The 13,737-nt window shown below is 37.0% G+C and overlaps 1 pseudogene; it reads right to left on the bottom strand.

Moving 5' to 3' along the window:
* LOC138835147 (leucine-rich repeat-containing protein 14B-like) overlaps window positions 1-13,737 on the bottom strand; it is a 79,525-nt pseudogene that overhangs the window by 30,804 nt on the left and 34,984 nt on the right.

Raw genomic sequence — 13,737 nt, 5'->3', positions numbered from 1 at the left:
AAAACATAAAGGAAGAGAGTGAAAGAAAGAGCATGAGATTTTAAGACAACTTAAAAGACCAACAAATAGGAGCAATACAAGATAAACTCAGATATACAAGAAGCATAGATACGAAAATGATGGTCCAAGGCAGGCCCCGAGAGAAAATGGAAACGGGTGACTCTCTCCAAAAAATAACGAAGGCAAAAGAAGGGCTTGGGACATGTCTCAAGTAGGAGATCACCTGCCGAGCAACTATAAAACCCTGGATTCAAATCCCAGTATAAGCAAACAAACAAAAAATAAGACCAATAAATATCAGCAGATTGATTTTTATGCTTATTTCCCAAAACAAAATGAAATAAAACAATGGTAATGATAATTTGGAAATGGGCTCCTAATTGAAATATAACAAAGACTCACTAATTTGGGTAGCTGTGATAATACTCCTTTGTCAGAGACATCTTGAAATGTTAAAACATGGAATAACATGATTTTGCTATTGCTTTAAAATATTCAAGGAGAAAGAGAGTAGGAAGAAATAAAATAATTTTGGAAACATGTTGATGGGGGTTTCAGGTAGTGAATGGGTGTTAGAAATGTTATACTTCGCTATACTTTTGTCTGGAAAATGTTACAATAATTCTTAAAAGTTTCACTTTTTGGTAAGTTGCGCCATCAAGTTACATAGAAGAGAAACATATTTAAAAATATGGATTGCTAAAGTTTAGAGTTGAATCCAAGTTTAAAGAAGAAATTAAGTCATTTGGTTTAAACAATAAACAATCTGCCACAAACTGGTATCCTTTACTGATGTGGTGAGACTATCACAAACCTTGGAAGATGTCAAAATAAGTCCAAACATGATGAAGAGAGTAAGTCTTATAGTGTAGCTCTGGTCTTAGTCTGGTGTAAAATCATAAAATGTTAACACATGGTGCTGATATGTTTTAATAAATTTAATTGTATACTTCGTAACACATTTTGTAAGTCATTGAATTTGTGGGACCTTTGCTGTGCAAAGATTTGATGTATTAAAAGAATCAGTTATGTTAAATTATAATTGCAATGTTGTATAGAAATACTCAAATCTGCTGGGCGCCAGTGGCTCACGCCTGTAATCCTAGCAAATGAGCTGGCTGTGATCTGAGGATCACAGTTCAAAGCCAGCCCGGGCAGGAAAGTCTATGAGATTCATCTCCAATTAACCACTAGAAAACTGGAAGTGGCGTTGTGGCTCATGTGGTAGAGCACTCTCCTTGAACTGAAGAGCTGAGGGACAGCATTCCAAGCCCAGAATTCAAGCCCCATGACTGACAAAAATAAAAATTAAAAAATTAACTAAATAAATAACGAAATACTCACATCTGTAATCAATGGTTAGATGCTCAGAAAAATATTTGTTTCCAAACTTTCAAAAGATTCATAAGATTTTCATTAGATGCACAAAAGGACCTTAGTGAATTTTTGAATTATTTAGCACTTACTTGGCATTTAAAAATCCTGTCAAAATTAGTATTCAGAAATTTAAAGCTTTATGTTATTTTTTTTACTAAAGAAGAAAAAAATCCATCCTATGAAAATTGAAACACACTATGTTTATTTTAAGATGCTTTCTTTGTTCAGGGTTTTATGAACTTTTTAGAATTCTAGGATCTTTCATTTGCATATTGAAAAGGAATCATGACACTTCACATTTGTCATGACTGATATAAGTTGATTTGATTATTTGCTGTTTAAAATAGAAGAGGTTGTGTGTTTGTGTAATGTACATTCACATAATCATTTTCGTAATGAAACACTTGTATTTGCAATACATACCTCTTGGTGAATAAATCTGATCAGGACACTACTTAAGACAGACGTCATTGAGATATGCCCTAGAGCAATGTATCTCCTGAGACAATAAAGATAATGATTACAAGACTAAATGTTCATATTTTAATTAATTAATTTTAATTTAAAAATTATTTTTACATAGCTAGTCACATCTTTTTTTTTGAAAGAATTCTGTTATATAACTGCAGTCTGAATTTCTGTGCATTTGACATTTCAGGTATTCTACAAATTGAATATGAAGATTTCATTTATTTTTCCCAATAATATATCAACCAGGAGATGTCTGTTCAGAAAGAGATCATTGTCTTCAGTGGTTCTGGGTAGATGGCAGAGGAGAAGCTGGAGGCTAAACAAGCTCTCGCATGTAAAGCAGGTTTAGTGTTCCAGTGAACAGTCTTAAGCCAAGGAATCACACCAAGTGTGCCACTACAGTACAGAGATTTTGGCCAGAGAGGGAAAATCCAAGGAAGGAAACATACCTGAGCAAATGCCAGAAGCCGCAGCTGCAGTGACGGCAGAGGTGGCAGCGTCCGTAGCCACCATACTTGCAACACAGCGAGTCTGGGACCTAGGTGCCAGACGCAGTGGGCATGCAGATTCTACTCAACACCAGCAAGAACTGACAAGGGGAAGACATCTTCATCCTGCAGATCTCAGAAGAGAGACAACCCAGGAACCAAGACTCTGGTGTGAGTAGAAGCATGACATCCTCACTCCTTCTCAGGGAGCAGAGGAGGGAAGGCCACCCCTCCGCATCCCCACTACCAGAGATCTCCATCTTTGATACTGACAAAGGGCTGGCTGGGCAGCTAGCTCCAACTCAGGACTTGGAAGAAAACAAAAGATTGATTTAGCAGGTCACAGGAACCTAACCTGACTTGGCAGGCTCAGCAACACCCAGGGAAAAGTCACCCAGCCCAGGCAGAAAAAGCTCCACCCATACAGGAGTGGTTTTGTTCACTGGGTAAATAGAGCCAGAGGCAGCCCCTTCCTACAGCAGCCTTGACAATCAATGGAAATTCAGTAAACATAAAGCATGAGAATGGCTCCAGGATGGGCTCTGTGAGTGTCTCAGAAGCTAGCCCCTCAGGGAAAAGCTACAGTTTGCTGAAAGGCCTCAACTCTACCCAGAACCTAGCCTCATCAAAGCATCTCCAAAATAGAGGAAACAGCCATCTCCCTCTTTTGTGATACTCAAAGCAGATCTCCTCCCAGAGAACTACCCTAGGAGGAGGATCACAAAATCTTGGATAAAGCAGAGCAATTTTCTGCTTACCCAAACAAACTGACTTAAGAAACCAATCAACCCACAGGAAAATCAAACACCATAATCAGATCAGAGACTCCAACAAGAGACTGGTTATGGACACAAGGGACATACAGGATCTTCCCATGCCCCTCAAAAATATCAAAGAACTCTTTTATTGTACCTTTTTTAATAAAAACTTTTTTAACTTTTCTTAATTTTTAATTTTTAACTTTAAAAAATTGTTTTCTATTAAACTTTTTTTCTTCCTCATAATTTTTATTTTAGGGGTATATGTGTGTGGGTGTTTTTGTTCATATAGGTTTACTAATGTTTTGATCCTTTATTTTCTTTCTTTCTCATTCTTTTCACATTCTCTTCTCTTTTGTTCATTTTTGCATGACTTAATTGCTGTTCTGCTCACCCTCAAATATACCCGTGGTTGATTAGACTTAAATTCCTTAATAGCAGTACTACCTCTTTATACCTATATACTATTTTAAGCATTTTTATTTTTTAGGTTTTCAGGTCTTATTCCTATCCCTCCACCTTTCTCATCCTATCCCCGTTCTTCTCGGTATATTACATTTCTAATTTTGCAGAATTTTAAAGTGTTTCACTTTTTAATTATAATTCTTGTTTTTCTTCTCTCTTTTTTCTTTTTCTTCTTTTTTTCTCTCTCTCTACTATCATTCTATCCAATCTATTTCCCTCTTTGAGAGTAGGATTTAGTTAATTCAACACTCCCTTTATTTTTCCACAGCCCTCTATTCCTATTTTTACCCACATCTTACCCTAAACCTAATAATTTCTGGTTTGCCAAATTCTTCTTTGCTGTTCGTAGTCCATTAATACACAGTTGTTTAATGTTGAATAAATATATCTGTTGAACTAGATTGTATCTGCAGACTTTTGACTGTTCAACTACACACTTTGGTTGATGCTTGCATTAAGATAGTATTCTAGCACAAAAATGGTGTTACTTTCATCCCAAATGGGCAGAAGAAGACGGAAAAACAAAAGAAAAATGGCAAGTCCTGGTATCTCAAGTCCCACTCATGAAAATCAGGGGACAGAACAGACAATGAATTATCCAGAGGAGAGCTCCCATAAAGCTCTACATACACTACTGGTAAACATGGTAAATGAAAAGATTAAAACCTGCAAAAGACTCAGTGTGAGCGTGATAAGGAGAGAGGAGGCAAACCAAAGATAAATACTGGAATATCATGAGCTTGAGGAAGCTACTCAAAGATTGATACAGGAATTGCATGAGCAGCTTGAGAACACTCAAAGAGAAATCAAGGAATGGCATGAACAGGCTGAGATCAGTCAAAGAGACAGGAATTGCATCAGCTGGCTGAGGACAGACAAAGAGAAAGTCAGGAATGCTGTGAGAATACTCAGAACACTGAAAGAGAACTACAGGAATTGCATGAACTGAGGAAGCTAATCAAAGAGTAATAAAGGAATAGAGAGAGCAGGATGAGAATACACAAAGATCACTAAAGACATTCATGGAATCCATGAATAGAGACCTGAAAGAAGTCAGGGAGTCCACAAAGGGAATGCTGAATTGAAAACAACAGAAGGAATGGGAGTCAAGGAAACCATAACCAATCAACTAAGTGATTTGAGAATAAACACTGAACACCAAATTAAGGAAGTAAAGTTCATACAAGATGTAAAACAAAGCCCCAACAAAGAATTTGAAGCCATCAAAGCCGACCAAATAGAAGGAAAAGAAATATAAAAACAAAGTTGAAAGTCTTGATAGTAGGCTAGACCATGCAGAAGATCGAATAATAGGGTTTGAAGACAGCCTAGATATTATAGAGAAAGAACATACAACCGTACAAGACAAATCCATGAAATATGATAGATCTATCCAAAACTTGGCAGACACCATCAGAAGGCCTAATCTGAGAATAATGGGTGTAGAGGATGACTTAGAGACAGAAGTTAATGGTCTAGGAAATTTTTTAACAAAATCTTAGCAGAGAACTTCCCAAACATGCAAAAAAATAGGCCTATTCAGATACAATTAGCTTTTAGAACTCCAAATAGACAAGACCAAAATAGGACATCCCACCATCACAGTATAATCCACACAGGATCAATTCAGACCAAGGAAAAGATCCTTAAAGCTGTCAAGGAGAAAATATTAATCATATATAAAGGGAAATCAGTCAGAATCACCTGAGATTTCTCAGCAGACACAATTAAAGCAAGAAGAGCCTGGAATGATGTATGCCATGGCCTAAAGACAAACAATTATCAACCAAGAATACTGTATCCAGCTAAACTCTCCTTCATAACCAAAGGTCAAACAAAAACCTTCCATAGCAAAGAAAAATTGAAACAATATATATCCAACAAACCAGTCCTACAAAAATTCTTAAAGATGTCCTACACATAGAAAACCAGCAACTCCACAATAAAGGCCAAGAAATCGCCCCTCAACTGAGAATCCAAGAATCATAGGAAGAACCCAGTTGCTGCAGCACACAAGAAGGTGGATAACATGGCACAAACTCCCAAATACCTCTCATTCCTATCTCTCAACGTTGAAGGACTTAACTCTCCAATTAAGCGACCTAGACTGTCTAGTTGGATTAAAAATCAAGATCCTTCTATCAGCTGCCTTCAGGAGTCACACCTTGCCCATAAAAACAAACACATTTTCAAGGTGAAAGGCTGGAACAAATTCTACCAAGCAAACGGCCCCCATAAACAGGCGGGAGTTGCAATCCTAATATCAGATAAAATAGACTTCAAATTAAAATTATTGAGAAGGGATAAAATATGTCACTACATACAAATTAATGGATCTCTCTTTCAGGAGGATATTACAATTCTAAATCTCTATTCACCGAACAACGGAGCACCAATAGTTAGCCACTACTTTCCCTCAAATACCACATATATCCAAAGATATTAATTGGGGATTTTAACACACCACGCTCCCCACTAGATAGATTAACTCGGCAAAAACTCAACAGAAACCACAAATCTAAACAACTGCATATGTCAACTAGATTTAACAGACATCTACCTTATATTTCATTCAGGCAGCATCCAAACACACATTTGTCTCAGCAGCATATGGAATATTTTCTAAAATAGACCACTTTTTGGGTCAGAAAGAAAACTTGTCCAAATTCAGAAACCTTGAAATTATACCTTGGATTCTCTCAGACCACAAGGGTATAAAATTATAACTCAACACCAAAAACCACCAAAGTCCTGTAACACATGGAGGCAGAACAACACACTGCTGAATCACGAGTGGGTCATGGAAGAGATTAGAAACGAAATTCAAAGGTTCAAGATATTGAACAAAAATGAACACAAAAATTAACAGCACCTATGGGACACAGCAAAGGCAGTACTCAGAGGCAAGTTTATAGCTCTTAGTTCCTACATCAACAAATTGGAGAGATCTGAAACTAACAGTTTAATGACACATCTGAACCTCCTTGAAAAAGAGCAGCAAGATAAACCCCAATCCAGTAGATGGAAAGAAATAATTAAAATTAAATCAGAATTAAATGAATTAGGATTAGAAAAAAAACATATATAGGATCAACATAACAAAGAGGTGATTCTTCGAAAAAATTAACAAAATTTACAGATCCTTATCAAATCTTATCAGAAAAAGAAGAGAACACACCCAGAAACATCACCACAGAAACAACCAAGATTCAGAATATTATAAGGGAATACTTCTCAAAACTTTATGCTAATAAGTGTGACAACTTGACAGAAATGGACCTTTTTCTAGCGAATATTGACATGCCAAAAGAAAGCCAAGAAGAGTTAAACCATCTTAAAAGGCCCATATCAAGCATTGAAATAGAAACAGCAATAAGAAACTTCCCAGCTAAGAAAAACCCATAACCAGATGGTTTTCAGCAGAATTCACACCAAGCAGACCTCACACCAATACTGCCCCAACACTTCAATGAAATTGAAAAAGAAAGTTCACTACCAAACTCATTCTATGATGCCATCATACCCTCATCCCCATACCAGGAAGGGACTCATCAAAAAAGAGAACTATAGGCAGTTTTCTTTGATGAACATTGATGCAAAACTTCTCAACAATATTTTGGCCAATCGACTTCAACAATTCATCCAAAAAATCATACTATGAAACAGGATTCATTTCAGGGATGCAAAGCTGTTTCAATATAGGCACATCAATTAATATAATTCATCACATAAACAAGAGAAAGCATAACAACCACAACGTTATCTCAATAGATGCAGAAAAACCATTTGACAAGAGCCAACACCCCTTTATGATGAAGGTTCTGGAAAAATTAGGAATCCATGGAACATTCCTCAATACAGTAAAGGCTGTATATGACAAACCTACAGCCAGCATTATACTTAATTGGTGAGAAACTAAAGCAATTTCGTCTTAACTCTGGAACAAAACAAGGAATTCCACTCGCTCCACGTCTCTTCAAACTACTATTAGAATGCCTAGATAAAGCAATAAGACAAGATGCAAATATAAATGGGATCTAAATAGAGAAAGAATAAGTTAAACTCTCCCTTTTTGCAGGTGACATGATCTTGTATTTAAAGAATCACACAGATTCCACTACCAAATTACTCAAACTTATTCAAAAGTTTGGCAAAATAGCAGGGTATAAAACTAACCCTCAAAAATCAATGGCTTTTCTGTATGCCAACAATGAGAAAAGTGTGGCTGAAATTAGGAATGCAACTCCATTAGTAATAGCCCCACAAAAAATAAATTACCTAGGAATTAACTTAACCAAAGAAATTAAGGACCTCTATGATGAGAACTTTAAAAACCTGAAAAAGGAAATCAAAACAGAACCTAGAAAGTGGTAAAAAACTCCCATGCCCCTGGATTGGAAAGATCAACATCATGAAAATGGCAATACTTCCCAAGGCTATCTACAAATTCAATGCAATACCTATCAAAATTCCAACCTCACTCTTCAAGGAAATAGAAGAGGCAATCCAAAAATTCATATGGAACAATAAAAGACCCCGAATAGCAAAAACGCTCCTCAACGGAAAGAACACTGCTGGAGGAATATCAATACCAAATTTCAAACTCTACTACAAAGCCATAGTAGTACAAACAGCTTGGTATTGGCACAAGAACAGACCTCAGGACCAATGGAATAGAATTGAAAACCCAGAAATGAACCTACAGACCTATAGCCATCTAATCTTCGATAAGGGAGCTAAAAAAATAGAATGGAAGAAAGACAGCCACTTCAGTAAATGGTGCTGGAAAAAAATGGTTAACTACTTGTAGAAAAATAAAGCTAGATACTTATATATCACCCTGCCCGAGAATCAATTCCAAATGGATCAAAGACCTCAGAGTTAAAGCAGACACTCTGAAAACATTTCTGGATGGAATAGAGGACAAACCCTAGGTCTCCTTGGCACAGGCAGAAATTTTCTTAATAGAGACCCAGAAACTCAACAAATAAAAGAAAGATTGGACAAATGGGGTTGTATGAAATTGCAGAGCTTCTGTATGGCAAAGGACATAGCTAGGAAGATCAATAGAAACCCCCGGTTTGGGAGAAGACTTTCACTAGCGACACAATGGACAAGGGTCTCATATCTAAAATATAGCTTGAAATCAAAAAATTAAATCCCCCAACAACAAATCTTCAAAGAAACAACTGCCTAATAAATAAGTGGGCTGAAGACTTAAAGAGAAACTGCTCTGAAGAGGAATGAGGATTTCCAATAGACACAGGAAGAAAAGTTCAACCTCTCTAGCCATAAAAGAAATGCAAATCAAAACAACATTGAGATATCACCGCACCCCAGTTAGAATGGCTATAACCAAGAACTCTAATAACAACAGATGCTGGAGGGGATGTGGACAGATGGGAACCTTACTGCATTGTTGATTGGAGTGTAAACTTGTTCAACCACTTTGGAAAGCAGTATGGATATTCCTCAAAAGACTCCACATAGAGCTCCCCTATGACCCAGCAGTCCCACTTTTGGGCATTTACCCAAATGATCACCAACAAGACCACACTAAAGCTATCAGCACGAATATGTTTATTTCAGCATTATTTACCATTGCTAAGATATGGAACCAACCCAGATGCCCCTCAGTAGCTGAATGGATCAAGAAAATGCCATATATATACACAATTGAATTCTCTGCCTCCATCAGAAAGAATGACATTGCCTCATTTGTTAGGAAATGGAAAGACTTGGAAAAAATTACATTAAGTGAAGTAATCTAGGCACAAAGAAACAAAGGTCCCATAGTTTCCCTTATTTGCAATAACTAGTATATGTCTGAGTGAAGCAGAAAAGGTCAGTTATGTTGATGTTAGGGAAATGAAACCTAAGATATATATTCAATTTTTTTCTTTCATGTGATTGTTTCTAACATATTGGTAAGATGATTTCTTTGTTGCTTTGTATGTCACTCCCCCATACTATAACCCCTGCTTTCACTGTATTTGATGTTGGTATAATTTGTGGAAGGGAAGGGAACAAACAAATCGTTTAAATAGAGATACAGTTTGACCCATTGCAACAATGAGATGTACAAGTCATTATATCGAAAAATTAACTTTACAACTTTGTTGATGGGGGTATAGGGAGCGGTGAATTTGGTGGAGGTGGCGGGGTGGTGGGGAGAGGATGTGAAGGGATAGGAAAGGGAAACAAAGGAGGAAGCTACAATGCTTAGTAAGAAATGTACTCATTATCTTGCCCATGTAATTGTAACCCCTCTGTACAGTATTTTCACAATAAGAAAACGAGATCATTGTCTTCTTAATCCTTAACATCTATAACATCTGTTAACATTCTTAATAGTCTATAACATCTGTTTATTCTTCTGAAAGAATGTCACTTTCAACAAAAAATGTCATCCTCAGATTGCCGGGACAGAATTCTTGCAAATGCAACCAGCAATTGATGTTTATGGCTTCCAAAATTAAGTTTGAGCCTGTTGCATATTGGACAGTCCATGAACGAAACGCATTCAGGTTCCTGCTTTTTTTGGCATTTTCTTTTGGCATTTTCTTCCATTACCTGCCTGTGATGCTCACAGTCACAGTGCTCTTCCTCCTTTGTCTTTGAACCCACTTTCTATAGAACATGGCTGTCATTTGGACTGCATTTTAAATAGGCTTCAGATTCTTGGAACTTCTGTTTGTCCTAGACGTCTAGCCTTAGAATAACAAGACTATGTCTATTAGATTTTTTATGGTAGTATATTACATTATGGTCTCTAATAAGAGTAGTAAACTGGGTCTGCAAGTACTTCATGTATTTCTAGATAAATTACTTCATTCTCTGCTGTTTCAAGGTAAACAAGATTCGTCATATTATTTAGCTCTTGTCTGCCAATTTTTTTTTCTTGTCTCAAGGATCAGATGCCTTCTATGATTCAGAGTCTTCCTCTGCTGCTATTAGAATATTTCAACCATTTGGGGGGATGGCTTTTTGTAAATTTTCACTTGCAAGGTTTTCTTCCATGTAAGTGTTAATTGAAAAATACAAGGCAGTGTTGTCAGCTTTAACAACTCAGTATAAAAAAAAGAAAAAAAGCAGACAATGTTATTTCTCAAGACTTTATGACTGTTTGTGGACTTGTTCTGAATCATTTTTATGTGACTCCTACCTCAAAAATGCAACAAAACTAGTTCCACCATCTATCCCATAATGTTCCAGAGTTTTCCTGTTGTTACCATTGATAAATGCAATGAAGGGAACAAGTGACTCATTGAAAATAAACGTAGTGCTAGGTTTCCAGACTTGGAACTATAGTCTAGGAGTTAAGATATGACACCACAGCAGGAACTTGTTCTTAGAAATAAAATACAATCCCTACTGATAAAAATATCCTATCATTTATGAACTTTGAATGCCTTTTTTGTTGCTTTTTATGAAATAATAGCATTTTTTCTGAAGGCTAGGAAATCCAAGCTCAAGGTCTCTTTTGGTTAGGACCCGGGCTCTCTGTTTCCAAGATGATATCTTGTCACTGCACTCTTCTAAGAGGGGTGCTCTATCTTCACTATAGGAGATCTAAGGGCAAGGAGGGGAGAATTCTCTTCATCAAACACATACAAGGACTTGTAATCTACTTACCTGTCAAGTACCTCCTAAAGGCAATGCCTCTTTCTATTAGGCCTTGGATGATGAAGTTTCAGTGCTAGTTCTGAGAAGACAATAATATTCTAAACATAGCAAAGCTAGGTGCCAGTGGCTCAAACCTGTAATCCTAGCTACTCAGGAGGATTATATCTGAGGATCACAGTTCAAAGCCAGTCCGGGCAGGAAAGTCCGGGAGACTCTTATCGCCAATAAACCACTAGAAAACCGGAAGTGGAGTTGTGGCTCAAGCGGTAGAGTACTTGCCTTGAGCTGAAGAGCTGAGGGACAGCGCCCAAGCCCAGAGTTCTAGCCCCACGACCAACCAAAAACAAATGTCCTACACATAGCACAGATATTTATTGAAAATGAAGTAGTAGTTTTTTTTTAATACTATCCTATACAAAGAAGAGTAGAAAATATTAGGAGTGATGTTTAGAGTTGAAGGTAACTGTCATACAGGAAGTGGACATGGTGGGAGAGGTAGAGTGGAGGAATGCTTTCTTGTTATGATTTGAAGTACCAATGAGAGTTTAACCATGTCACATGAAATATTTTATTGAGAATAAAAATATTTGAAGAAAATTTTGAGTGACAGCCAGACATTGACATTGAGGAAGAACTAAGTCTGATGTTAAAAATCAACCCATTCAAAAATGGAATCTGACAGAGTAGAAATCCTAGAACCCGAGATGAATGCTAAATACTTAAAAGGACTAGATTTTAACAAGAGTATCTGCCTCTTAGTTTTCTATTGGGCCCTTCAAATTATGTAGCCAGAGTGACCAATAATAATTACTTGGATTCTAACAATTCTGATTAATTTTGAGTGTTTTTGAGACATATGTAAATAGATTTATGTACTATGTGTTTTTCTTTTGTTTGGTTTCTTTCATTCAACACTGCATTTGTGAGATCCTTCCATATTCGTGTATTTATTGGTAGATTATTTATACTCACACTGCATAGCACTGTTTTCAAGACTTTGTATGTTTAGAAAAAATCTGGAGTGTTTATTTTATTTTATTTTTTTTTATTTTTTTTTGGGTCCAGTCGTGGGCCTGAACTCCGGGCCTGGGCACTGTCCCTCAGCTCTTCAGCTCAAGGCTAGCGCTCTACCACTTGAGTCACAGCGCTACTTCTGGCTTTTTTTTTCTGCTTATGTGGTGCTGAGGATCGAACCCAGGGCCTCATGCATGCAAGGCAAGCGTTCTACCACTGAGCCACCTTCCCAGCCCTCTGGAGTGTTTATTAAAGCAGATCTCTAGATCCACTTTCAGAACTTCTGTTTTAGCTACTCTAGGGTAAGTTTTAAGGACTGGTTTTACTAACAATGCCCATATGTGATGCTGGAATGGGGATCGTATCTTGAGAACCATTTCTATAGAGGATGCCATATAGGAATAGACTACCATGCTTTCAATAGGCATTTGGTTTGTGATTACTGTTTTCTTTCTTGAGATAAGGTCTCCCTGTTGCTTAGGTTGGCCTGGAACTCTTTATCAGAATTCCCACTTCTGCCTCTCAAGTGCTGAACTTACAGATGCCCACCTTTTTCTGATCACTTTAAAAAATATTATTCATGTATTTACTTTTGGCTATACTAGTTTATTCTGATAATCTTCATTAATTCCTTTATTAAAAATAAATAGCTCATGTAGTGAGACTATGTATTATCTTATTTTAAAAAATACATTGTACAGACAAAGGATAATAATGACATCATATTGTTTTCTGAGTGCCAAGCAATAAACTCATTTTATTACCATCTCCAGTTTGCTTATGAGAAAGTAAAAAGTATAGGATGCTGAGGTTGGCAAAGTTCAAGGACATGTCCTTAAGTACCACATCTCTTCCCCTAGACATGCCATATTAAGTATGACAAGCCAGAAGTGTAATCTATATAGATATAGATCAGAAGATACAGGAGAAATCACTCTCACTGCAGAAATCTCTGCCTTGCATTCATAGAGCCAATACTCCAGCTGATGGGACAGATACAAAGTCTATACAATAAAGGATAACAGCAGGTAGGTGGGTACAAGTCAGTGAGCTCAATTTCATTTGATAAAATATACAGAAATAATTCAAAAAGAAAAGAATTGAGTCCTACAATAAACGGAGAAATTTAGTAAACAATGTGAAAGGGCCTTCAAGGCAAGGAGGATATTCTGAGTAAAATGTCATATGTTCTGACAACTGAAAATAGTTCTATCTGGTTGAGACATGGGGTGAATACGGATGAATTGCATCGTAGAAAACACCTCATGGGGGCTTTGTTATATGAGAGTTTAGAAAAAGGTAAACAAGGGAAATGAGGTCAGATTTGCACTGTGTGTGCATGTGTGTGTATGCGTATGTACGCATATGTGCAGAGCATGTGTGCACTGGGCCTGGAGCTTGAATTCAGAGGCTAGGTATTATCCTCAAGGCATTCTGCTGGTTAATTGAAGATGAGACTTTGGACTTTTTTTCCCTCTAGCTGGCTTCTAACCTCAGTCCTCAAATCTCAGCCTTCTGAGCATCTGTGATTATAGATA

The sequence above is a fragment of the Dipodomys merriami genome, unplaced genomic scaffold (genome assembly GCF_024711535.1).
Source record: "Dipodomys merriami isolate MVZ:Mamm:240054 unplaced genomic scaffold, mDipMer1.0.p SCAF_23, whole genome shotgun sequence".
Classification (NCBI taxonomy): domain Eukaryota; kingdom Metazoa; phylum Chordata; class Mammalia; order Rodentia; family Heteromyidae; genus Dipodomys; species Dipodomys merriami.
This window is presented reverse-complemented; position numbering and strand designations above follow the sequence as displayed.